This window comes from Lissotriton helveticus, chromosome 6, assembly GCF_964261635.1.
Source record: "Lissotriton helveticus chromosome 6, aLisHel1.1, whole genome shotgun sequence".
NCBI classification, from domain to species: Eukaryota; Metazoa; Chordata; class Amphibia; order Caudata; family Salamandridae; genus Lissotriton; species Lissotriton helveticus.
Window position 1 is genome coordinate 1,284,335,912 of NC_136067.1, and position 24,459 is coordinate 1,284,360,370.

The 24,459-nt window shown below is 44.9% G+C and overlaps 1 protein-coding gene across 1 annotated transcript in view; it reads right to left on the reverse strand.

The window, feature by feature from the left end:
- LOC144761711 (kinesin-like protein KIF28) overlaps positions 1-24,459 on the reverse strand; it is a 982,011-nt gene that overhangs the window by 77,019 nt on the left and 880,533 nt on the right. The gene's annotated exons all lie outside the window — the stretch shown is intronic.

Below are 24,459 nucleotides of genomic sequence, written 5' to 3' on the forward strand. Positions count from 1 at the left end.
GGTTCATGAGTGTACCAAAGAGTTCTTCTGGTGGTCTGATATTTACCTGGTGTCAGCCTTTGAAGTGGAGGAATCTTTTAGGCTATCCCACACCTGGTTCTATAAAGTTCTTCCCTTACACCCATAATATTTCAAGAAGCCTAGGGTGACAAAAGACAAACATCTAGTCCCCTTTCGTCTCACTGTCTGGGAGGAATACACAAAGCCCAACAGCTAAGCTATTGTCAGCCATGTGATCCATGACAGAGGTAGCAGATACCAAATAGGAGAAGAAAATGGCAAATTTCTAAAAGCCACGTTTTCAGAATTGTGACTTAAAATTTGACTTTACCATTAAAGAGAATTTTAAATTACAATTCATTTGAGTCCAAACATGATATTCCTGCCACCTCCCAATCAAATGTTAGCGCATATTTAATGTAATAAGGCAACCCAATGTTATCCAAAGGGAGAGATAGGCCTTACAATAGAGAAAAATTAATTTAGGATTTTTTCACCACCAGGACAAGTAAATCTTGAACCCGTATGTCCTAATTTTGAAATACAGTACACCCTGCCTTATGGGCTTTTTAGGGCCAACATTAGGAATGACTTTTTGTATTAGGAAGGGACGTGTAGGTCTGGCAAAAGGTTTATTTTGCCAGGTCAAATTGGAGGTTTAAACTGCACTACAGGCTACAATGGCAGGCGTGAGACATGTTTTAAAGTACTATTTCAGTGGGTGTAACAATGAGTGCTGCAGGTCCACTATTCTAATATTCAAAATGGTACCCCCACACCATACATTTATCAGTGTTACAACTTTGAGGTCACATGACTATTTCTTGTCCCATTGGCCAATGAAGGCTCCTAGTTTCTTTGTATTGCTCTCCCTGTAGATATTTACATCAGACTGTGCAGTATCTTTATCATACAGTGTAAAGACAAACAAATGACATTAATAACACTTCTGGAGACGAGGCACAGAAAAACTTGAAAATACAATAAATTTGACATTACTTCAGACTACATAAATTGACTTGTTGTGTACAATGCTGTCCTTGTCCACCAAAATAACTGCCCAACATGTATAGCCACACAATTGTTTTTAAGATTGTAACATTTCTGAGAGAGTGTCCAACATAAACAGTGAAAGTTTAGCAGTTGATCACACTGGGGATATATTTTTCTCCCTCAAAGTTTCGGTCCTACGGTTACCATGTTGCTCTTTGTAGTCGGGGTTCATTGATTGTTTCTGCTTTAGCAGATCTCAGAGGTGTAAATACTTTCTTTGACCATCCTGTAGCCTTTTTATTCCTTTATGTAGGGATATATGCCCTTGACCACGTTTTAAGTATGCTGATCCGTTTCGATGGGCCTCGGACTCAAACAAAGGTCTTTGTCAGGGCTGTATGTATGCTTGTGTGGGACACTGTATATAAAAAGTTGATTTTGCCAGTTATGAAAGAGATTTTAAAATATATTGTTTCAGCCCAAAAATTGCCTTAAGCTTCACGTATAATTCATGATCCTTATAATTTCTGGGAACTTCACCTTGGGTGTGACAGGTGTTTTGATTGGAGAGGTGAACTACTTGACCTTTTTAATACCTTGTCATCCTTCTTAATTCATATGCTGCATATACAAAAAGGCATTCATAAATACTAGCAGGGGTGAATAATGTGGCTACAACGCATGCTCAGGAGATCTATAAGGTGCCTTAATGATTTTACAACATACCTTTTCCCATAGGGTTTCAGGTTAGTGCATCTGTGTTTAACTCCTCCTGCTCTATAAATGAGTTAGAGTGAGAAAAATAAAGACTTGCATGAAGTGTCGTCTTCACTCAGATTCTGGGTTGTGGGACACGGTTGTGTGATGTACGGGCATACCTTAATTCAATGGACCACCCATATCGATGCGTCTATGGGTGGGCATTCTCTCTGGGTTGTGGGGAGTTCAGAAGTGAGTCTGATATTGTTAGTGTTGTCACTGTGCCTATTGTGCGTACTATGCCTATAGTACATTGTGTTGATACACCAGCTGCCGTTACTGCTACTTCAGTACAATCAGAAAAACAAGCAAGGACAGGGATTGATATTTAAAAACTAAAGACTGTACATAGAGAAATTTCATGAAGTACTATTCTGTAGAGGGGTTAACTGTCTAAAGTGTGGATTAATTGAGATGAAGTAGTAGGAAAGCAGCAAGGTGTGCATGTGATGCAGTTCAGTTTTTCAGTTTATAAGGCTTTATTTCGATAAAACATATATCTTTAAAAGCATGACAAAATACATCAGTTACAATCCATAGTTCACACAAAACTGGTTTTGCACGCCATTTTATAAAAATACGACATACATAGTATTAAAATTGGTTAAAAAGAATGTTTAAGACACTAATTAAACAATATCATTTAGCCTTTTGGTTCGGATGGACCAAGCACACGTTAAAAATTTTGCCAGACCACAGACATACAAAGGCCGGGTGTCAGACATCAAGATTCGCAATGCTACAATATGACGTCTGGTACCTAGTACTCTACATACAGGTTTTAACCAATTCTTTCTGGGCATGATGTATGCCAGGCATTCAAATAAAACATGGGCAACCGACTCAACTCTGGTCACACAGGTAGGGCAAAATGGAGAAATTTGAAAGGGGACTTTCCAGCCTGCAGTCAGTTCTCCTACTGGAAGGGTTCCTACCCTGAATTTAAAATACAGAGCCCGATCATATGTGATGCAAATAAGAAGCTTTAAGAATTAGTGGCAGAGTGTAGTATTGATCTGTTCAAAAAGAAGAGTTTGTGCAAAAACTTTAAAATGAATATGACAGACGAGGTGAATAATGACATGCGTTTAACGTACCTAACATTACATATCAAGGGATTAGTAAAATGGATCAAAGAATTGGAGAATCTGAAGAACTACATGGACAAATGGAAACCAAAGTCTAAACCACCTCTTTTAAGTGGTAAAGCCCAGAAGAAAAGGTCAGAAAAAGAGGAAATCAAGAGTGCCAGTGAGTGTAAGAGAAAAATGTTACTACATTTCCTTTGCAAAAAGTGCATGGTGGTGTATAAGTGCAGGTTCCTTGGCCAGAGGTCTGATTTCCTTGTATTTACAACAAACTTTCCAAAGGTCCTTTGAAGAACCAGAAAAGTGGTACATGGAAGTGGCTCTATTATAGACAATCTCAAAAGTGCTTTGGGTTGGTTTGAACCCGTTGTTTGAGATTGAGATTCTTAAAGATTTGTGGGCAGAGTGTACAGCCGCTGTAAACTGGCTGACAGAGGAGCCTCCGAAAGTGCTTCCTAATAAGACTCCAGCATTTTTTGTCATGAACAACTATAAAGACATGACTGCATATTTAAAGCAAAAGATTCTATAAAAAGAGATCACTTGGACGAAGGCTTTGAAGGCTAGCCAAGAGCCAAAAGAGTCAGTTCATACATACTATGAGGCTCAAATGAAGATCTACTAAAAGTATATTGGAGTAGAAGATCTGACACACAATAAAAGAAGTGACTTTGCGTCAGTTTTCGTTTTCGGTTGCATTAGGGCTTAGTTCTCATCTTCAATGGAGGTGTTGGCAGGCTAAGGTCGTAGATGTGATTTTTAAGTATTCAAAATACTGCATTGATTGTTTTGATGTGAAGCAGCAAAAGTTGAAGGAGACGCTAAGAATTGCTCAAAAAAGCCTTTTCAGCAAGCTAGTAGAAATCAGTAAATGGATTTGTGTGATTCTGGTTTTGTTGGTGGTACAAATCCTGGTACGAGTTCTGACATGCAAGGTTTACGTGAACAGAGAAAGGGTGTACAGAATATACAAGTTGTATCTCAAGGTCGATGTAGAGGCTTTGGGAAAGGTTCAAATGAAAAGAACATTAATGTGTTAAAAAAGGCTACTCCATGTCATTGTGGGTGTCTTGGCAACTGGAAAGGCAAGTGTAGACAGAATCCAGACCAAATTTAGAATGATCTTATTCCACAGATGCAGCAGAATCAAAATCAGCTTAGACAAAGTCGACTGTAACCTTCTCAGTCAATGGTCCCAGCCCAATTAGCTCTTGTGCAAAACATGTAGACTCAGAGGCAGTGCAACATAAATATGCCTATAGCTGCTGCAGTGCAGAAGAACATGAGAAATAAGATTCCAGTCTTTCAGAAGAACCCATTATTGACTAATAAATTCACACAATTTCCTTAGCCTAAGTGGCCTTATGCAAGTGGTGAGGTGAATGGTCACTCATTATCATTTTTGATTGATACAGGTGCTACCCGCTCCACGGTTCGTCCGATGGAGGTTCCAAACCTACACCTGTCAGTAAGGGCATGTCCAAGGTATTGATGTAAGTAATGAGCAGTGTTGGGATGTAAAAGTCCTCTGCATGGTAATAAATGTGTATCCTTGCCCTGAGAGCCAAACTGCAATGTAATCTGAATCCTTAATGTTTATTTTTGTTGTCATAGGTAAACCCAGATCATGCGTGTGCACCATGACATAGGTCTGTCTCACAGACTACGGTCTTGTTGGACTGGGAGGAGTACAGTGCTGGATAGTGTATGTACTGTGAACGTACACGTAAATACACTCAGTGCAAGTGTGCCTGTAATGATACATTACATGGAGGACCCTGGGTTCTATTTTGGGAGGCCCATGCCTGTTTGGCACAGACATGAGGAGGTAGAGCAATCCCTGCAGACAAATGTATGTATTTTTGCATTCCTTTGACCAGGGTGGGACACACTGGAGTTGGGAGAACTAGGCTCCCCCTGTACACTTCAAAGGGTGCTCTTTGAATCTGTGAGAAATCAGAAGGATGAGGCCTGAACACATCTCAAGAAGTAAATAGGGCTGATAAGAGATTCATAAAGAGTGGGGCTTAGAGCCCAAGATTAACTTTTTGATGCACATATCACTGTGGCTGACATCCAGGTGTGACCTCTAGTCACTCCTGTGGCTTGTGTTACGGGATTATTAGAGAGGAGAAGTATGTACTTTTAAAAAGAACCCCAAGAGAACTACTAGTTAGCATTCCTGGGAGGTGGCTACCAGTGAATGGGGAATAACCTCGATCACATTGCAAGGAACAGGTGAGACAGGGTCTTCCCAAGGTAACAGAAGAGCCCGGACCTCAGGGCGGAAACGTGTTGGTGTCTGTGAATGCTGTAACTTTCTTTGGAATAAATAGAGTTAAAAATAAAACACTTATTTTTCTTATAAAAATAGGTATTTGGCTGTACATTGGTCTATAACTGTTGGTGCGCGCTTTTTGAGTTATGAGCCGTTTTCACTACTCTATGGCTACACCTTCCACCCGAGGGAGCCTTAGACTGTTCGTTCATGTCCACCACTGACAGTCAAGTGTGGAACGAGTACTTGGTCCAATTGATTAGGATCTTTAGTAGGCCAGGCTCTGGAACATGAGGAGTAAAAGGCTTGAACCCCCACAGCTGGGCCTAGTAGCCCCTGCTTAACCTCTGGCCCTCTGAAAGGGGTTCTGAAAAGTAGATAATTAAATCTAATGCAGTTTACCCCTGAACTTCTCACTGTGGGGAAGTGCCCATTTTTGAATGGTTGCCCCCCACTTTTTGCCTAATGTTGATGTACTTTGAGTGTGCTCTGGGTTCCTGCCAACCAGGTATCCAGGGCCTATATTCTTCCCCTAAACTGGGCTGTTGCAAAATCCAATTGCCAACTCTCTGGCCACATGTACGTCCCTTGTAAAAGGTACCAAGGGCACTGTGACCAGGGAAGGCCTCTAAGGGCTGCAGCACCTATTGTGCTACCCTTAGAGGCCCTGCACCTTTACACGCAGACACACCTCCATTGCAGGCTGTGTGTATTGGTGCAGAACAAATTGAAAAGTCGACATGGCACGCATCCTTGTGTGCCATGCCTAAAAACCACTGCCCTGGCATAGGTAAGTTACCCCTCTAGCTGGGTGCACTATACCAGTGGTGAGGGTACAGGTACATGAGTCCTGTTGTAAGTGCAGTAAAGCCATACCGAGTATATGGTCTGGGAGTTTGTCATTACGAACTCAACAGCTCCATAATGGCTTTACTGAAAACGGGCAAGTTTGGGATCAAACGTCTCAGCACATTAAACGCACACTGATGTCAGTGTGGAATTTAATGAAAAATGCACTCAGAGGGCATCTTAGAGATGCCCCCTGAAAAACGACCTAACTCTAGAGTCCGGGCTGAGTGGCTGCTCACCAGCTACCACCACTAGACATGTTTCTGGACCCTGGGTCGAGAGGCTGCGGCTCTCAGGGCCATGAAACAAAGCACATCCTGGGTCGAGGTGCCAAGCCTCCTCCCCCGGGATGGGCTGGGTCAGTGAAGGGAAAGCTTCAAAGGCTTGCCGCCTTTGTGACCTATCCCAGCCATTTGTTGCTCCCAGCAACTGCCCCCCACTGGTTCTGACCCACACTTTGGGTGGGAGAATCGGATGGTAAACCAACTTAGGAGGAGAGGAGTGCCTTCTTTTGCCAACCCCACCCCTCATGTGGGTGAGGGGAGGTGAAGCACAGCTCTCAGTCCCCGTCATCTTGCAGATGGGGGACCCAGCCAACCAGAGTGAGCCTTATACCCCCTCCCACTGGAGGGTGGCATAATAGGGGGTGTACCCACCCCAGGGAAGGGATCCATTGGTCCCGACTTACTCCTACCTGTAAAGCTCCAAATGTAGTATGACGGGCAACACTGAACCTTGCCTCCTCAGACAAGAAGAAACAAGAAGAAGGACCAAAGAACACCCTAAAGAAGAAGAGAAAGAACCCAATTACATTGGCCTAAGCCCTACAGGCTTGTCCCAACCTCAACCTGCTCTTAGTGAGGTTGACCAAGAGATTAGATCTAGAGACCAGACTCCTGGCTCTAGAAAAAGAAAGAGCAGAGATGGGCTTAGCGCCCATCAATGGTGGCAGCAACACACTAAATAGGGACAGAGAGCAATCTTGTGATCCCAAAATCCCCAAAGGGACTGTCCTCAAATTTGAGGAAATTGATGACATCACCAAATGGTTCACAGCTTTTGAGAGAGCTTGTGAAATGAGAAAATTGAGGCAGTCATACTGGGGGGCACTCATTTGGGAACTGTTCACTGATAACTGCAGAGACAGACTCCTGACACTTACAGAGGCTGATGCTGGATCTTATGACCTCATGAAGAACAGTCTGATTGAGGGCTTTGGACTCACAACTGAGGGTTACAGCATATGATTCAGGGGGCACACAAAATTCAGAGCCAGTCTTTGTTTGACTTCGTTGACTAATCAGTTTAAACACTAGGGGCCAGATGTAGGTGTCCAAATACCGGTCGGAAACGGCCGAAAATACCGATTTTCGGCCGTTTCCGACCGGTATTTGGACATTGGTATGTAGGGGCATGTAAAATTACAGAATCGTTAATTTTACCGAATCTGTAATTTTACCGATTCGGTAAAATACCGATTTGGTAAAATTACCGATTCTGTAATTTGAGATGTAGGTAGCACTGTTTTCATTGCTACAAGGGTTTATGAGTTCTTTATTTACCACCAACTAGTAGTTGGTGGTAAATTAAGAAAACCATTTAAAAAGCATTTTTTTTGCTTTTTAAACAGTGCCATGTTGCAGACATACATGCCCTAAGGGCATGTATGTCAGCAACATGTGCACCCTTGCACAATTGAGGGGTGCAACAGGGTGTCAAAGTGACACCCTGCCACCCTTCAATATTTCCCACAATTACCGAATCGGTATTTACCGATTCGGTAATTGACATTGATTCCTATGGGCCTCAAGGCCCATAGGAATCAATGGGCAATACCGATTCGGTATTTACAGAATCGGTAAATACCGAATCTTAACGATTCGGTATTTACCGACCCTGAAATACCTACATCTCCCCCCCTCTATTTTACCACCTCTTAAATACCGATTCGGTATGAATCGGTATTTAAGAGGTGGTAAATTAAAATTACCTACATCTGGCCCTAAATGGATGGATAACTGGAAATAATGTGCATGATTTCAATGGACTTTACAATCTCTTTATGACAGAACATATTTTGAGTAATTGCACCAATGAGAATTTGCATAAACATCTGGTAGACCTAGGTCTAATTTCTCCCCAAGAATTAGGACAGAAGGCAAACCACTGGGTCAAGACTAGGGTAACAAAAACAGCCACTGTAGGTGACCAAATGAAAAGGGTTACCAAACCTCCTTAGGGTAAAGGGGGTGAGAACCTCAAAGACAAAAAACAGAGTCTTCTAAAGGGCCCCAATAACCTGCTCAGGGGGGTGGATCCCAACACTCTTCCCAGAACAATGGTAGGTACAAAGGGAAAAACTTTGATCCCCAGAAGGCCTGGTGTTTCAACTGTAAGAAGTTGGGACACTTAACTGGAGATGCTACGTGTCCTAACAAGAAGCCCCTAGTCCTCCTCTAGTTAGTACTGGTGTAGCCAATCTCCAGATGGGATCAGCAGTGTACCCAGAGCAAATCAGGGTTCACATTGAAGCAGTTCTAGTCACTGACGGTGAAGTTGAGTTTGCCACTTTAGCTGTGTGTCCACCAACTTAAAGACGTATTTACAATACCCCTGGATAAACAGGACTAGAATAGAAGCCCAGAGGGATACAGGTGCCAGTGTCACCATGGTGAGAAACACACTGGTTTCCTCAGAGCAATAAATAATTGAAAGTCTTATCTAGTCACCAACACTGACAGTGTTACTACTAACCATGCCATGGCAATATTAGACTGGGGGTGGGGGAGTTACTGGCCTGAAACAGGTAGTGGTCTCTCCAAAATTACAGCTGCCTGTCAGCTTGGAAATGCCTGGGACCTCAGCATGGGCTGAGGTAGAATTGAAAACCCATGCAGCAATGCTGGACATCCCTGAGGTTGTGTGTGTCACGACTAGAGCATAGAGCCGACAATAGGGTGTAAAGAATGGCCCAACCATCAAGATGAAAGGTAAGAAGACTGCGAAACCAGCTTCTGAACAGCCAAAGACTCAGGACCCCTCTTTTCAGGGAGAGGACATAGAAGCCCCAGGGGGGAACTGAGCCCATGAAACTTGACCCATACCAGGTTGAGCTCTTAGGCCCAGGGGGACCCACTAGGGAACAGCTGTGCCTTGGACAGCAGACCTGTCTAACTATTTAAAGCCTCATGCAGCAAGCTGCTGCACAGGAAAAGGGAGATGTCAGTGGTACCCACAGAGCCTATTGGGAGGAGGGACTTTCTATATAATGAGGCCAGAGACTCAAATATACAGATAGTTTTTACTCACTTTGGCTAGCTGTGCATCTTGACCAGACCAGGACTTGGGAAAGGCTAGTTAGCCACTTTTACTGGCCTCAGATGTCCCAGAAGGTAAAGGAGTTTGTCAGCTCCCGTGTCACCTGACAAGCCAGGGGCAAAACAGGTGGACACCCAAAGGCCCCCTTAATTCTACTACCAGTGGTTGGGGTTCCATTTGAGAGGGTAGGTGTGGACATAGTGGGTCCACTTGAACCTCTAACATCCTCAGGAAACAGATTTATACTCATGTTAGTGGATCATGCCACCAGGTATACTGAAGTAATTCCCCTTAGGACTACTATAGCTCCCGCAGTAGCCAAGGCCCTCGTTGGTGTCTTCACCAGGGTAAGGTTTCCTAAAGAGGTGGTTTCAGACAGAGGGTAAAACTTCATGTCTGCTTACCCAAAACATATGTGGAAAGAGTGTGGAGTGCAGTACACGTTTACTACACCCTATCACCCACAAACCAATGGTCTTGTTGAAAGCTTCAACAAGACAATGAAGGGCATGATCATGGAGCTCCCTGAAAAACTCAAAAGCAGATGGGATATTCTCTTGCTCTGCTTGCTTTTCATCTACAGGGAGGTGCCTCAGAAGGGAGTAGGGTTTTCCTCCTTTGAACTTCTGTTTGGTCATCGTGTTAGGGGACCACTCTGTCTTGTCAAAGAGGGTTGGGAGAAGCCTCTCCAAGAACCTAGACAGGATATTGTGGACCATATACTAGACCTACAGTCCAGAATGGCAGAGTACATGGAAAAAGCTTCCAAAAATCTTGAGGCCAACCAGGAGCTCCAAAAGCACTGGTATGATCAAAGATCTGCACTGGTGAAATTCCAACCAGGGCAAAAGGTGTGAGTTTTGGAGCCTGGGCACTAAGGGTCCTCCAGGACAAATGGAGTGCCCTTATCCCATCTTAGAAAAGAAACGTGAGGTCACCTACTTGGTGGACCCAGGCACAAGCAGGACCCCAACAGAGTGATCCATGTGAACTGCCTAAAGCTTTTCCATGACAGGCCTGACATAACCATGCTGATGGTTAGTGATGAGGATCAGGAGACAGAGACTAAAACTCTCCCTGACCTCCTCTTCTACAACCCCATAAATGGGTCAGTGGATGGAGTTGTCTATTAAGACACCCTCACTGCCCAACAGCCGGCAGACTGTAAGCAAGTCTTACAGCAGTATGCTAAAATCTTCTCCTTGAGCCCTGGTCAGAAATACTGGTGTACCCATGATGTGGACACTGGGGACAGTGTGCCTGTCAAAAACAAAATCTATTGACCGCCTGGTCAAGTTAAGGAGAGCATCAAAGCCGAGGTCAGCAAGATGCTGGAGTTAGAGGTGACTGAGCCCTCCGAGAGCCCCTGGGCCTAGTTCCAAAACCTCATCCACAGGGTGAAAAGAGAGAAATTTGGTTCTGTGTGGACTATAGAGGCCTCAACTCTGTCACCAAGACAGATGCTCAGCCCACACCAACAGCTGATGAGTTGATAGACAAAGTGGGTGCAGCCAAATTTCTTAGTACCTTTGATTTATTTAACTGTGGGGTACTGGCAGATTGGCTTGGCCCCAGGAGCCAAAGAAAAGACAGCATTCTCGACACCTTATGGCCATTATCAGTTTACTATTATGTCCTTTGGTTTAAAGAATGCCCCTGCCACCTTCCAAAGGTTGGTGAACTAAGTACTTACTGGATGGGAGGCCTTTAGTGCAGCATTTCTTGATGATATTGCTGTCTTAATCTCCACCCGGCATGATCACCTGATCCACCTCTGGAAGGTTTTAAAAGCCCTGCAAACTGCAGGCCTAACTATCAAGGCATCTGAATGCCAGATAGGGCAGGGAAACGTTGTATACTTGGGCTACCTTGTGGGTGGAGGCCAAGTGCAACCTTTACAACCCAAGATCCAGGCCATCCTGGACTGGGAAGCTCCAACAACCCAGGCTCAAGTCAGAGCCTTCCTTGGCTTGACTGGGTACAACAGGAGGTTTGTAAAAAGGTATGGATCCATTGTGACCCCCTCAGAAAACTCACCTCCAAGAAGATGCCCAAAATGATAAACTGTACAGTTAGCTACCAAAAGGCTTTTGACATCCTGAAAGAGGCAATGTGCTCAGCTTCAATTCTCAAAGCTCCAGACTATACCACGCAGTTCATTGTGAAGACTGGTGCCTCTGAGCTAGTAATAGGAGCTGTCCTGTCCAAGACCAATGATGAAGGCCAACACCTGCCAGTTGCTTTTATAAGCAGGATGTTACTCCCCAGGGAGCAGTGTTGGAGTGTCATTCAGAGGGAGGCCTTTGCTGTGGCTTGGTCCCTGAAGAAGTTGAGACCATACTTGTTTGGTACTTACTTCACAGTGTAAATGTTATGTCAAGTTAGTCTTGTGGATTATGTGTCTTATTTTTGGCTTACTGTACTTTTAACTTCATCTGTTTTACGCTGTGTCTTGCTAGATGATCTGTGACCGAAATAAAGCGTCATACTACTACTGGCACAGCCACAAATTTATGCCAGTTACTGAAAAACTGTGCCTGAGATTTATAACTTGGAAACCAAATAATTCAAGATATAGGACTTTTGTGACAATAAGCCACATTGGCAAGTCTGAAGGTCCGTGAACTCGGATTTAGCTTGATTTTATTGAGATGCCAGTGCATAATTGCCTTAGGTACATTGTTGTGATTGCCTGTCTATTTTCCAGGTAGGTACAGGCCTACACAACCAGACGAGCTGAGATCTTGACAATGGGCAAATTATTGACGGGGGAGATTTGATGTGCCAATATCTTTAAAATCAGATAAAAGAGCTAATTTAAAAAAGGTTATTAATCCTACTGTGCACAGTCTTGCACATTGAGCAGAAGTTCGATTGTAGTTGTAGACCAGAAGCTTCAGGAGTTATTGAAAGAGTCACTGGTACTCTAAAATCCAAGTTGGCAAAAGTAGGAGGCTCGACTTCATTGAAGTCCACTTGTGCTTATGAATATAATAATACTGTGATTTGTAAAGCGCGAACAGCTACCTCCTAAGAGGTGTCCCGGTTCTACATAAGGGCCATAAGAATCCCTTGCATCGCATCAGCTGCACTTGTGTCTATAAGTGGTGACATTGTAGTAGAGAACTGCCAAAATGACAACAATCTATCTGATTTTATGCGCTTTACCTCTCGTCAGGTGAATTTGACAACACCATCAGCAGAAGAAGAATTGTGCCACACCCTCCTGCCCGGGGATTGAGTGAACGTGAAGCCTGGAGCCAAGGTACAGTGGTGCTTTCCAGGTGATTATTGTAATAAATACTGATGGTAGGCGTGGAGGCTTGCCACAGTGGATCCATATGTCTCATAGAAAGAGAGTGAAGAGTGCAGATGAAGAAGTGGTGACAACAACTTCTGATTCACTGTGTCAAGCTTGCATTTCCAAGAACAAAATAGATGGTTCTGAGGACTCTTATCTTATACAATCAATATAACTCTCTATCTTAACAATAAGACCAGTTTACTCCATTTATTCTCCAAATGGGTATATTGTGCCTTATACAATTAAAAGTAGTGCAGACTGCTAAGTGCTCAAAGGTGCAGTGATATGCAACATTTACAGAGATACATATATATACAATTGGGATGTCCAAATTTCCAAACAGATCAACAGCTCAATATATATTCACTAGAAAATCCCTAATTAACTATGTCAACATTTTGACCCTACATACAGTTTACATTGGTCTCTTCAGGACATAAGGGTACCATCTGGCACAACATTCCAAGCAGTGTACATCGTTTGCCACCCAGGCCAACAAATATATAAAGGATAAGTTATTAAATACATACATAAACATAAGCAGAAAAAACTGCATAGTTGACACTCCACCCCTCCCAAATACAAAGCGGCAAAATACATTTCCCACTAGACCGGCATTAGACATATATAGCATTTAATCAATTTGCTTTACACCAGCTCCATATCCCCGGATCTCTGCCTCAGGTGTTGCGTGTGCTGTGATAGTGGGCGTCAAAACAATCCATCTGTATTCGGCCCATTTCTGCCAAACCTTGGGGTGCTTTTGAGGGCAGCCCATGCCTGATATGCTGCAACCTACAGGAGGAGTAAGGAGAAACAGCGGAGCAGTGCAGCGGATCAGCAGAGTTGCCGGAAAGCCGAAAAGCCGAAAAAGCTGAAAAGCCGTAGCCGCAGCCGCAGCCGCAGCCGAGGCGGTTAGAAGGCAGCAGGCAGCGGTCTTTCAGCAAGTGTTGGTTTCAGCGCGGGGGAGTTTTTTCCCGTATTCCCCGCATCTCGGGCTGAGTGGCCGCCGTCCTCCTTGCAGCAGCACCGGCGTCAGGACCGGCAATCACAAAGGAGGTGAGGCCACTACCGAGGGTGGGGGGAAAGACACGAGCGCGGCCGCCGATAGAGGCGGCCGCTATGTAAGAGCCCGGGGGTTTGACCTAGGCGGATCTGACTAGGTCCGATTTTGCTCGCAGGTCCCCCCCCCCCGAGTGCCCCGCTTGCAACCAGTTGTTTTCATGGGCTCTACCCATAGCCCCCTCACAGCCCTTTCTTGTCAGCTATCGCGGGGCTACTGTTAATAAACTGCCCCCCTACCGAAACGATCCCGACTGCAGAGGCGCTAGAGAGGCGCTAGAGAGCAAACTACGGACTGAGGCGAACCTGAGGCAAGCAGAGCAGCCGAGCAGCGAGGAGCTGCGAAAGAGCTGCTGTAACGGAGGCAGCGTTCAGGGCACTGGACTGGGGGGTGTCTTTTTGTGGTCAGGAGTTAGCCACGCTGCCCTCTAACTGCCCAACTTCCCAACAGATTGGTTTTCTTTTTACAAGGAGGAGGCTAATAACTAGGACAGAGTGATGGAATGGTAAGCCCCTCTAATTAAAGTACTACTCAATGAACAAAAACTATAAGTCCCCTATCCCAACTTAACTGATGCACGGTAGGTAACCATAATAAGCTGCACTTAACCTTTATTAGTCTTTTAATACTATCTCTGATTCATAGTCTGGTAAAAAAAACACCGCACTGTTGCTGCCTTACAAACGCCTTACTAACGCATATCCACAGTCATTGCCCCTCCCTGACGGCAGCTGCTCCTACAGCATACTGTGTATAACCAAGTACAAACTGTGTCAATCGAGGAAGTCGTAACACGGCTCCACGCTCCACGCTATATATAAGGCAGACAGGCTTGGGTGGAAGTGCAGACCCCTGTGGAACACTCCCTCCTGAACAGCTACTTAACAGCTACTTAACAGCAGTGACAGGTACCAGCAGACCAACAGCTTGTTAAAATATCTCACGCAAGACCGAGCTCCATCGGGCTCCATTTGGGCTCCATCATACCCTGACTTCCCAAGTGCTTTTTTTTTTTACACCAGTAAACACCCCACCGAAACGTTACACACCGTAATCACACCTCGCTATCCTCCCTGACGGCAGCTGTTCCTACTCATAGGGGGGCAGACAGGCTTGGGAGGGGGATTGGAGGTGGAGTAGGAAGTGGAGGGTAGGTGGCATAGGTGGCCGGAAGGAACCTTGATAAAATTGGAAAGAATGAGATCTGGAAAAGTGCGGCTGAATATAAGTATAAGGTCAAAAAAGAACGTGAAAGATACTTACCAGGGCACACAAAAGGCAAGTAGAAAAAGGAAGAGGATAGCACAACAAAGAGAGAGACTAGTGTCGGCACCTGAACTAGCAGTTCCAAGCCCAAACCAAAGTAACATTGGGATCAAAAAATTATTTTACCTAAAAGACCCCATGGCGACCATCTATAGACAAACGCAGGAACAAGACCTCCAACCTAGCCCAGTTATACCGGCACCATGCGTAAAAGAGAATGCGCAGGATCAATCTACCACCAAGAAGGTAGAAAAAAAAGAATCACAAGGTACTCATAATGAGAATAGTCCAATAAACAATCAAATAGACCAGCTACAAACATCTAGGTCCCCTGCAAAGCAAAACAGCAATATTGGCCCTTGCAAGTCCCTAGTAGTAATAGCCCAAATAAACAGGAATGACTCCCAAATTTGTGAAAGAGTCGAGGAAATAAAGATCAAGGATAAAGGAGAGGTGAAAGAAACAATAACGGGGAATAATTTGGGGGCAAAACATACTGCCTCACAGGACAACTCATGGCTAACCTCTCTCTCCCTACCGGATGACATAAGCTTGGACAGACACACAGGAAGAGAAAATAACAATCAATCCCAGTTAGAAGCATACTCAAAGATCAGCCAAGGTCTACAAACCAGTCATAGACGACAAGGAGACAGGAAAACGGTCCCAGTAGTAACGGAAGACTGGAATCCACCCCATTGCATAAAGGCCAAAACAAAACTAGAGGAAGATCTAATAACAACCTAAACCTAGAATCTCCAATTACGATATCATCTACGAGTGAGTCGGATGAAGAGTCAGAGGTACTGGAAATACCGTCCAGAAAAGATGATAAGGCCACATGGGGCAAAACATTACTAAACACCTTAGACCAAGCAATCAAAGCATTGAATTTCCAGTCAGATAAAATGGATGTCCACATCGACCTAATAAACCTTATTGCGGGTCACATTTCAGGTATAAACACGCGGCTGGACCATATGGCAACCCTGCTTCTAGGGAGGGTCGAAAAGGGACTCCATACAGAGACCATCAAGCCAAGCTGTGTATGCGGCAAATTAGTGGCCAACATGTCAAATTTACCGATCATACTAAATGACATCCTAAGGGCAGTCCAATCTTCAGTGGATACAAAACAAAACATCATATCCACGAGTCATACTAAGGAAACACATTTGGAAGTAGAAACTAGGAGCCAACATATAGAAATTGATCCTAACCAAAACAGTTACGTAGAGGAACAGCCAAGTAAGACAAGTGAAGAAAAGTCCGACAATGGAGCAAGCCAAATAGAGGAGGCACGAAATGCAACAATCCAAACCAAAGTCAAACTAACAAAAAGGAAAGGAAGGATACAACTTAAATTCCAACCTACAACAGACACTCATATGTACCCCATCTTCCACCATACCTCCTCTAAGAAAGAGAAACCAGCTTCTGAAGTAACCATCTCTAAGCATACAATCAAGTCCCCAGACCAACCAGCCCAGTCAAGTGCAGTGAATGGGAATATCCAGAATATAGAATCACCAATAGGCCCTACCGATACAAAATCAAAACAAATGCAATGGAGTAAACATTTGAAAAAAAAAAACAACAAGAGCTCAGGATATAGACAATTCTCAAGACAAGGTTGACGGAAGGGTTTTAGTTCAAGAACCCTGTGCAAATCGGATAGTAAGGATTCACCAGACAGATGAAATGCAAATACCTGAGGTCAAATCTTTAAATCAAGAAATGAGACATCAAAATGACGCAATCAATGCGGACAACATACAAAATGTAATAGACAAAGCCAACCAAAGGCAATCGTTAAAAAGTGTAGAGGAAAAAGAAAATTTATGAACACCAATAAAAATTAATTCAAACGAAGGACGAACCTGCCGTATTGATCAAACAAAAACAAAATAGTGTGCACTCAGATACTCAAGAATAGAAATAACGATAAAATCACAGATAAAATAAATAACATGGATTATAAACTAAATTCGGATAGGATTAACGAAGCCATTACCCGCCCTATAAGAACAGCCGATTTCAATGAAAAAATAATAATAAATACCTTGAGTCAAGGGAGAAGAATAATCATAAATGGTGAAACAACACAAGATTCAAAATTGGAAGAAGCAAAATGGAATCCTCAAATAACAGACGACAAACTGGTATTTACACCCAATTACCAGACAACAGGGGGTCAAGACTTCTTGAACAGAGGTAATATAATGCGGCTGCTGGGAAAAATACCAGAACTGGACGACATTACATCCCAAAACCTTCTGTCTGTAGAATTTAAACACACAAAAAACAAACCAGAATTAGAAGAGTCTTTAACCATCTGGTCGTCTAAGGACATAGTTGATAGAATACTTGCTATGAGCCCGTCTTTTGAAGCTTGGGGCATAAGACTAAGGCGGGAAGAACGGAAAAAATACCCATTCCCACTTTTAAAAAGCACAAGCAAAAGGAAAATGGAAGAGGTGAATACCCACAAATCATGTCTAAAGGGAGCATGCTCAGTAACCCCGCAAAAAATATCACAAAACACAAGAAGACAAGAAAAGGCAGGGGTGCAAGGAGGAGCCCAGGAACAAACTACTGACTGGTCCTGGGTGGCATCGACTTTGAGCAATAAGTGTACCTAGCAAACCTAAACATTTAAAAGAAAATAGAAAATTAACGCTACAGACAACAGTTTGTAATCAAAATGATTTAATTGATACAAACCCACTTATGATCAACCTCTGCTCCTGGAATGTTCATGGTTTTAATAGTATGGGGCATGACCAAGAAACCATAAACTTCTTGGAACAGCATGATCTAATATTGCTACAAGAAACCTGGAACCTACGTCAAACTTCCATCTCGGGTTATATTCAGTTTCACTTCCTTGCCGAAAAATTATCAAAATGTGGTCATCCGAGAGGAGGCTTGTCAACATACATCTCCCAACAATACAGATGGCAAGCAGAAGAAGTAGACACTGGGGCAAAGTGGATACAAGCAATAAAACTTACGGAGAAGCTGGACCAGGGTCCATGTATCCGTAACCTACTAGTGTTCAACGTTTATGTACACCCTGAAAAGAAAGAGGAAAATGAAAAATTGATAACATTACTAACTTTGATCAGGGCATTGCAAAACACCCATGAGTCATATTCCATGATAATCTCGGGGGATTTTAATAGCAATTTAACCAAAGATGACAAAATAATCCAAGCTCTTGGTGAACTGGACCTTTTTATCCTGAATAAGAATGACAATGGGGACAATGGCATACCTGTAACTTTTGTAAGCGGCAACCGGAAGCCAACAATAGACTTCACAATAATGAGCAAAAATTTGATATCGAAGGTGAGCTCATTTTCGATAGGGCAACGTGTGGAAAGTGATCACCTTCCACTAATTACCAAAATAAAAATGGTGGTTAGTAAGACGGAAAAACAAAACATCATCAATCAGTATACTGAAAAATTCAATCTGCGTAAACTGTAATGGGGAGGAAAGGAAATAAAACCAACAATGGATAAATCCAAAAACGAACTGCTCAGACTAACACCGGAAGAAAAAGAAAACCCAATAAAAACATGGGAATACCTATGTGAAGTCGTAACAAGATGCCCCCCAATCAAAAATCATAACGCGAACGAATCAGTAGTGGAAAAAAGCCTTGGTATAGTATTTTTTTTTTTTTTTTTTTTTGTAAGACCTTTATTAGCAAGAAAAATATTTTACACAGCATGAGCCTACAACCCTGGGGCCGGCCCGCTACGTTGGTATTATCCTCTGTCATAATTCGATTGTGTCATGAAGAATAGCACAGTATTACAAAGTCGAGCCTCCCCACACATCCTCCATAGGTCCACAAGCCGACACATTACTTGAGTCTCACCTTTTAACATTTTTGTAGAAAGGAAAACAGAAATTCAACATACCCCAACTAAGACCTCACAGCACCATCGTACACATTCTAAACAACAATTGTGATAATAGTTCTCGTGTCCACCAAGAGTCTGCCACCAGCAGACACGGGCTTGCGCCTCATACACCATCCCTGTTAGATTGAAGCAAAAAGAGAGCTAGTCCTCCTCACTGTCCTGCAGTGAGGTGAGGTAGTCTGTTAGAAAACACCAAATGTCCTTCGGCCTGGACTTAGCCGGCAATTGCTCCTCATATGTTTGCAGTTTGTCACGGCATATGGTCATATCATAAAGCCACGTTTTCCTCGTCGGCACTTTGCGGCTGTTCCAACATTGCGCCACTTGTCTCTTCGCCAGCAGCAAAGCAATTGCACAGAACTTGCGCTTTAATGCCCTGAATTGTGGCACAATACCCAGTAGACAGATCTTGGGCGTGCACTGCACCACCTCTTCCAGCATCACCGCTAGTGTGTCAGTAACCTCCCCCCAGTACTTCGCCACCCCTGCGCAGTCCCAGGCTAGATGTGCAAAGTCCGCCCCCTCCCTGCCACATCTTTTGCATTTGTCTTCCTCGTTCAACCCAAACCTGAGCAATTTTGCCGGTGTGTAATATATTTGATGAAGAAATTTAAAATGAATAATCCTTAAATTGCCGTTGGGCGTCAGTATCTGTGTTAAAGCGCAGGTGCTACTCCATTCCTCATCTGTCAGTGGTGTGTCCATTAACGCATCCCACCGCCCCTTAGCCTTCTGAGTATTCCCCGCTACCTCTGATTGCGCTGCCGTATATAATCTGGACACCAAATGTGAAAGATCATTAGAGGTAATTAGCAGTTGTAATGGTGCAAGGCTTTCTGGTTCCTGTGGGAACGTCGGGTAGTGCTCCCTCAATGCTCTGGTCAATCTGTAGTATGTAAAACGAAACATAGGAGTCTGATTCTGAATATAGTGCAGTTGGTCTAGACCTATGAACGTGCCCTCTTTAAACACATCACCCAGTCTGTCAATCCCAGCTCTACTCAGCAAAGACATCCCAACCTTTTCCCCAGTTACAGACAAAGCCTGATGATGTTGTAATGGCATGGCTGGTGCATAGAGAGGGGCCTTATGAGCCAATTGTCCAAGCCTGTGCCATGCTTTAACCGTTGTGTCTACAGTATTGATATCTTTTGCATGTAGCGGCGGTCTCGCGTGCGTGACTATTGCAGAGAGAGGAACCGGATATGCATCATCCTCCTCTATAGCTGTGTGTGTGAGATACGGGACCGCATGGTACCAATACGCTGCATATTGTGCCTGCGCACAGAGGTAATAGAGGAGGAAGTCAGGCACCCCGAACCCACCCTGCGCGAATGGTAATGTAAGTGTTTGCAAATCAATACGAGCTTGTTTGCCCGCCCATATCAGAGTCCGCACCAAAGAATTCACACGGCGGAATACTGCCTGTGGTGGCGTGATCGGTATGTTGTTAAACAAATAGAGCAACTTGGGTAGCACGTTCATTTTGACTATAGCTATTCTATCAGCTAGTGATAGCGGTAAATGAATCCAGCGTTGAATTTTGTCTTCCAGTTTAGAGAGCACCACCCCATAGTTCGCCCGTAGAACCTCATCCGGATCCCTGTGATACATAACTCCTAGGTATCTAATCAGTTCTTGCTGCCATTCCAACGGAAAGTCTACTGCAAAGGACAATGTAGTGTCAGTGAGGGGTATTATAGAGGATTTAGCCCAGTTGATCGCTAGCCCCGAATGCCCGCCAAACCGGATGTATTCCCTAAGCAGTGGGTTCAAGTGGGTTTCCGGGTCTCGGACGTATAGTAACATGTCGTCCGCGTATAGTGAAATGTGGAGAGGTCTGGCCACAAATTTCAGCGCCGATTCCTTGTAGTTCTGTCGCACTATGCACGCCAGTGGCTCCAGTGCCAGCGCAAACAGCAGTGGCGACAGTGGACAGCCCTGCCTTGTACCACGCTCAATATCAAACTGCTCTGAGACATAACCATTTATTCTGACCCTGGCATGCGGTCGTCTGTAAAGCAGAGAGACCCATTGCACAAGCCGCTTGGGAAACCCCATTCTATGCAGGACCGTAATCATGTAGCGCCATTCAATTGAATCGAATGCCTTGGCGGCGTCCAGCATGACAGCCACCGCTTTAACCGAGGGTTGCAGGTAGTGTGAGAGTGCAAATAAGGACCTAGTATTATGTGCAGTTGATCTGGTGGGTACAAACCCAGATTGATCCGGAAGGACCAGTCGGGTCATCAAGGGGGATAGTCGTCCTGCTATGAGTTTGGCTAGAATTTCTAATCCACATTGATCAGGGATAGAGGTCTATAGGAGTCACACTCCTCTGGGTCCTTGGACGGCTTCAACAGGGCGATAATCATTGCTTCTCGCAGCGATGGGGGAAGTAGCGATCTCTCCAGGGAGGCACCATACATTTCCACTAAATGAGGAGCTAACCTGTCCGCGAATTGTTTATAGAATTCAGCGGTGTACCCGTCGGGGCCCGGTGCCTTTCCATTTGGCAAGGAGCATATTACTTCAGTGACCTCTTCCACCGTTATGGGCCTGGCCAGGAACTCCCGGTGCCCGTCCAACAGCCACCCAATCGCTACGTCGTGTAAGTAGTCGTGCGTTTCCTCCTCTGGTGCTGTGGGTTGTGATTGATATAGTGAGCCGAATGTGTCTACAAAACATTTCAGTATGTCCGCTGAGTGTGTTTGCAATATACCCTCCTTGGATTTAATTCTAAGTATCGCTGATTGTCCCCTTCCCTCACAAATTTTCCGAGCCAGCAGCGCCCCCGGCCTTCCCCCTTCTCCAAAGGTTCTAGCCACATGTGGGCGATCCAGGTACTTTATTTCAGACTCCCGGAATTCCGCGTGCTCAGTATGCAACTCGCGTAATCTAGGCAGCAATGAAACATCCTTGGTCGTCTCATACTGCACTTCCAGATCTCTCATCTGCTGTTCGCAACGGTGGATCTGATTCCTGATGTCTTTTAGTACCCCTATGGTGGTGCCAATGCAAACACCCCTAATCGTGGCTTTGAACGCCTCCCAAAGTAGGCACGGGTCGTCCGTTGCCTGTGTGTTAATATCAAAATAGTCCTTTATCGCTGTCTTAATGGTGTCTACATATACCGTGTCTGAGAGAGCACGGGAATTGAATCGCCACTGGAAGGGGGGAGGGGTGTATTGTGGAATGTCCACTTGCAACATGACCGGATTGTGGTCTGATAATGTACGGGGCAACACCTGTATTTGACGAACCCACAAGGCCCAGTCCCTCGAACCTAACCAGTAATCCAATCTGGACCAGCTATTGTGATATGCAGTGATGTGAGTGGCGCCTGGCGTGTCAGTGTGTTGCAGCCTCCAGAGATCTGCTAACATTAAATCCTTCATCATGTGGTCTACCATTTGTCTCGACTGCTTATGCGGCTCCAATGAATTAGAGGAACGGTCTATCCCGTCCTGCAGTGTCATATTCCAGTCCCCCCCACACAGTATGTGCGTGTTAGCATGTTTCTGCAAGTGATCCCAGACTTCCCTAAAAAAGTCCGGTGCATCGGTGTTTGGTCCATATACGTTAAGTAGCGTCACACGTTGGCCCCTTAGAGTGCCTGATATTACCACGTATCTGCCATATGGATCCTGTGTGACCTGTTGTGCTTCGAATTCCACCCCTTTCCTTATCAATACTATCACCCCACGAGAGTAGGACGAATATGAAGCCCTGTATACGGACCCAGCCCACCTCGCTCCCAGGTGTGCGTGAGTGTTTGGTGCAAGGTGTGATTCCTGCAGAAACGCTACATCCACCTTCCATCTAGTAAGACTGGCAAAGATCTGTCTGATTTTCTGAGGTCTTGAAAATCCCCGGATGTTCCAGGTAAGAACGTTCAAGCTACTCCTGTCCGTATTTCTAGAACCCATTAACATCAGACAATGCAAAACATAACATTTTCATACAATTCCATGGTGCAAACAATACGCTTCCATCCTTCGCATAATAAACCTCTATATCTGTGGTAGGCAGTTCCGGTGGAGAAACAAATAACATATCCAGAGACAGTGCTGTCGGTCTATGTAAACGTACAAATAACCCCCCCTCCCTTAACCCACCCACTCCAGCATCCCCAACCTGCCGAAGCCATATCCCCTCTGAGCACCCGCCCCATAAACAGAAAACTTTCAACTCAGTGCCCATATTCAGAACTCGTGTTGGGTATTACCCTCATGGAGGACCGCCAGGTGCACACTACGTCACCCAGCATATGGGTGCAGGCGACACTATGTAAACTGTGTATATGCGTGAGTTATGTGATCCTCCGCCGCCCTCCCCTCCCCTCTCCAAGCAGTGCCTAGTATTTCCCGAGCATCTGCAGTGATATAGGGCAACATATCAATTCTACAACTGCTGCCGACGGCGGCTTCCGCACTATTCACCTCATGTTCAATGTTCAGTGTGTGCCCTGCGGCAGTCTCATCATTGTCTTTAGGCTGCATATTTGAGTCTTGCAGGAGTGGGTGTGCAATTGTCGGGTATCACACCCCTAGTCTGTGCTTCACATGGTGCATCTCGTTCCCACTCCGGTTACTCTCCTGCACTCACAATCCCACGTGTCTGAAAATCACCTCCACACCGCTGGATGTCCAGCGTATACGCACCGCCAGGCGTGTCTGTACTTAATGTGCACTTACAGGAAACAGTCAGAGTAGAAACATGATGAATTTTAGCAAATCCTTATGCCGCAATGAGTGTCAGCCCCTTAAATATATAAGTAGTGCATCACCATCTAACTGATCCACCCTGCGGATCCGGCATTCGACCTTGCACAGGTCAGTCGGAAGTGACCATGTGGCAACACACATTCGTCAACAGTATAATATAACTCACCGCCTTCTGATGAGGGACATTACCAGCGGCTTCAGTCTGAGTCTCTCTGTTGCTCATTTTGCGATTCCGCTTGCGCTTCCCGCTGAGCCTTTTTAACAAAATCCTGGGCCGCTTTGGGCGTAGTTAGCACCATCGCCTTCTCCTTCCACACCACTCGGACCCGTGCTGGGTATAACATTGAGTACGCAATGTTCAAATCGCGCAGTTTAGCCTTCACTGACGCATATTCCTTTCGGGCCTGTTGAACTGCTACCGTGTGGTCCGGGTAGAACTCCAGGGAGTTGCCTTGATGTTGTATTTTACCCTTCTCTCATGCGAGCCGGAGGATGGTGTCTCTGTCACGATAGTTTAGGATCCTCGCCACGATCGGTCTAGGTGTGGCACCAGGTGGCGGTTTGGGGGCCAGCGATCGATGTGCCCGCTCCACTATGAAGATCGGTGACAAGGCCTCCGCCCCAAAAAGATCCTTGCACAGGCATTCGATGTAGTTCTCCATCCTCCCCGTGTTGTTGTCTCCGGCAGGCCTGTGATACGCACGTTATTGCGCCTCGAGCGCGCTTCCAAATCCTCCTACTTCGCTCTTATCACTTCCAGGATTCTTTCCATGCCAGCGCATTTGGAGGTGGAGGCTCGCGCTTCGTCCTCAACGGCTGAAATCCTAGTCTCGGCCTCATCCAACCTCTCGCCATGTTTTTCCTGCCTGGCGGCCATGC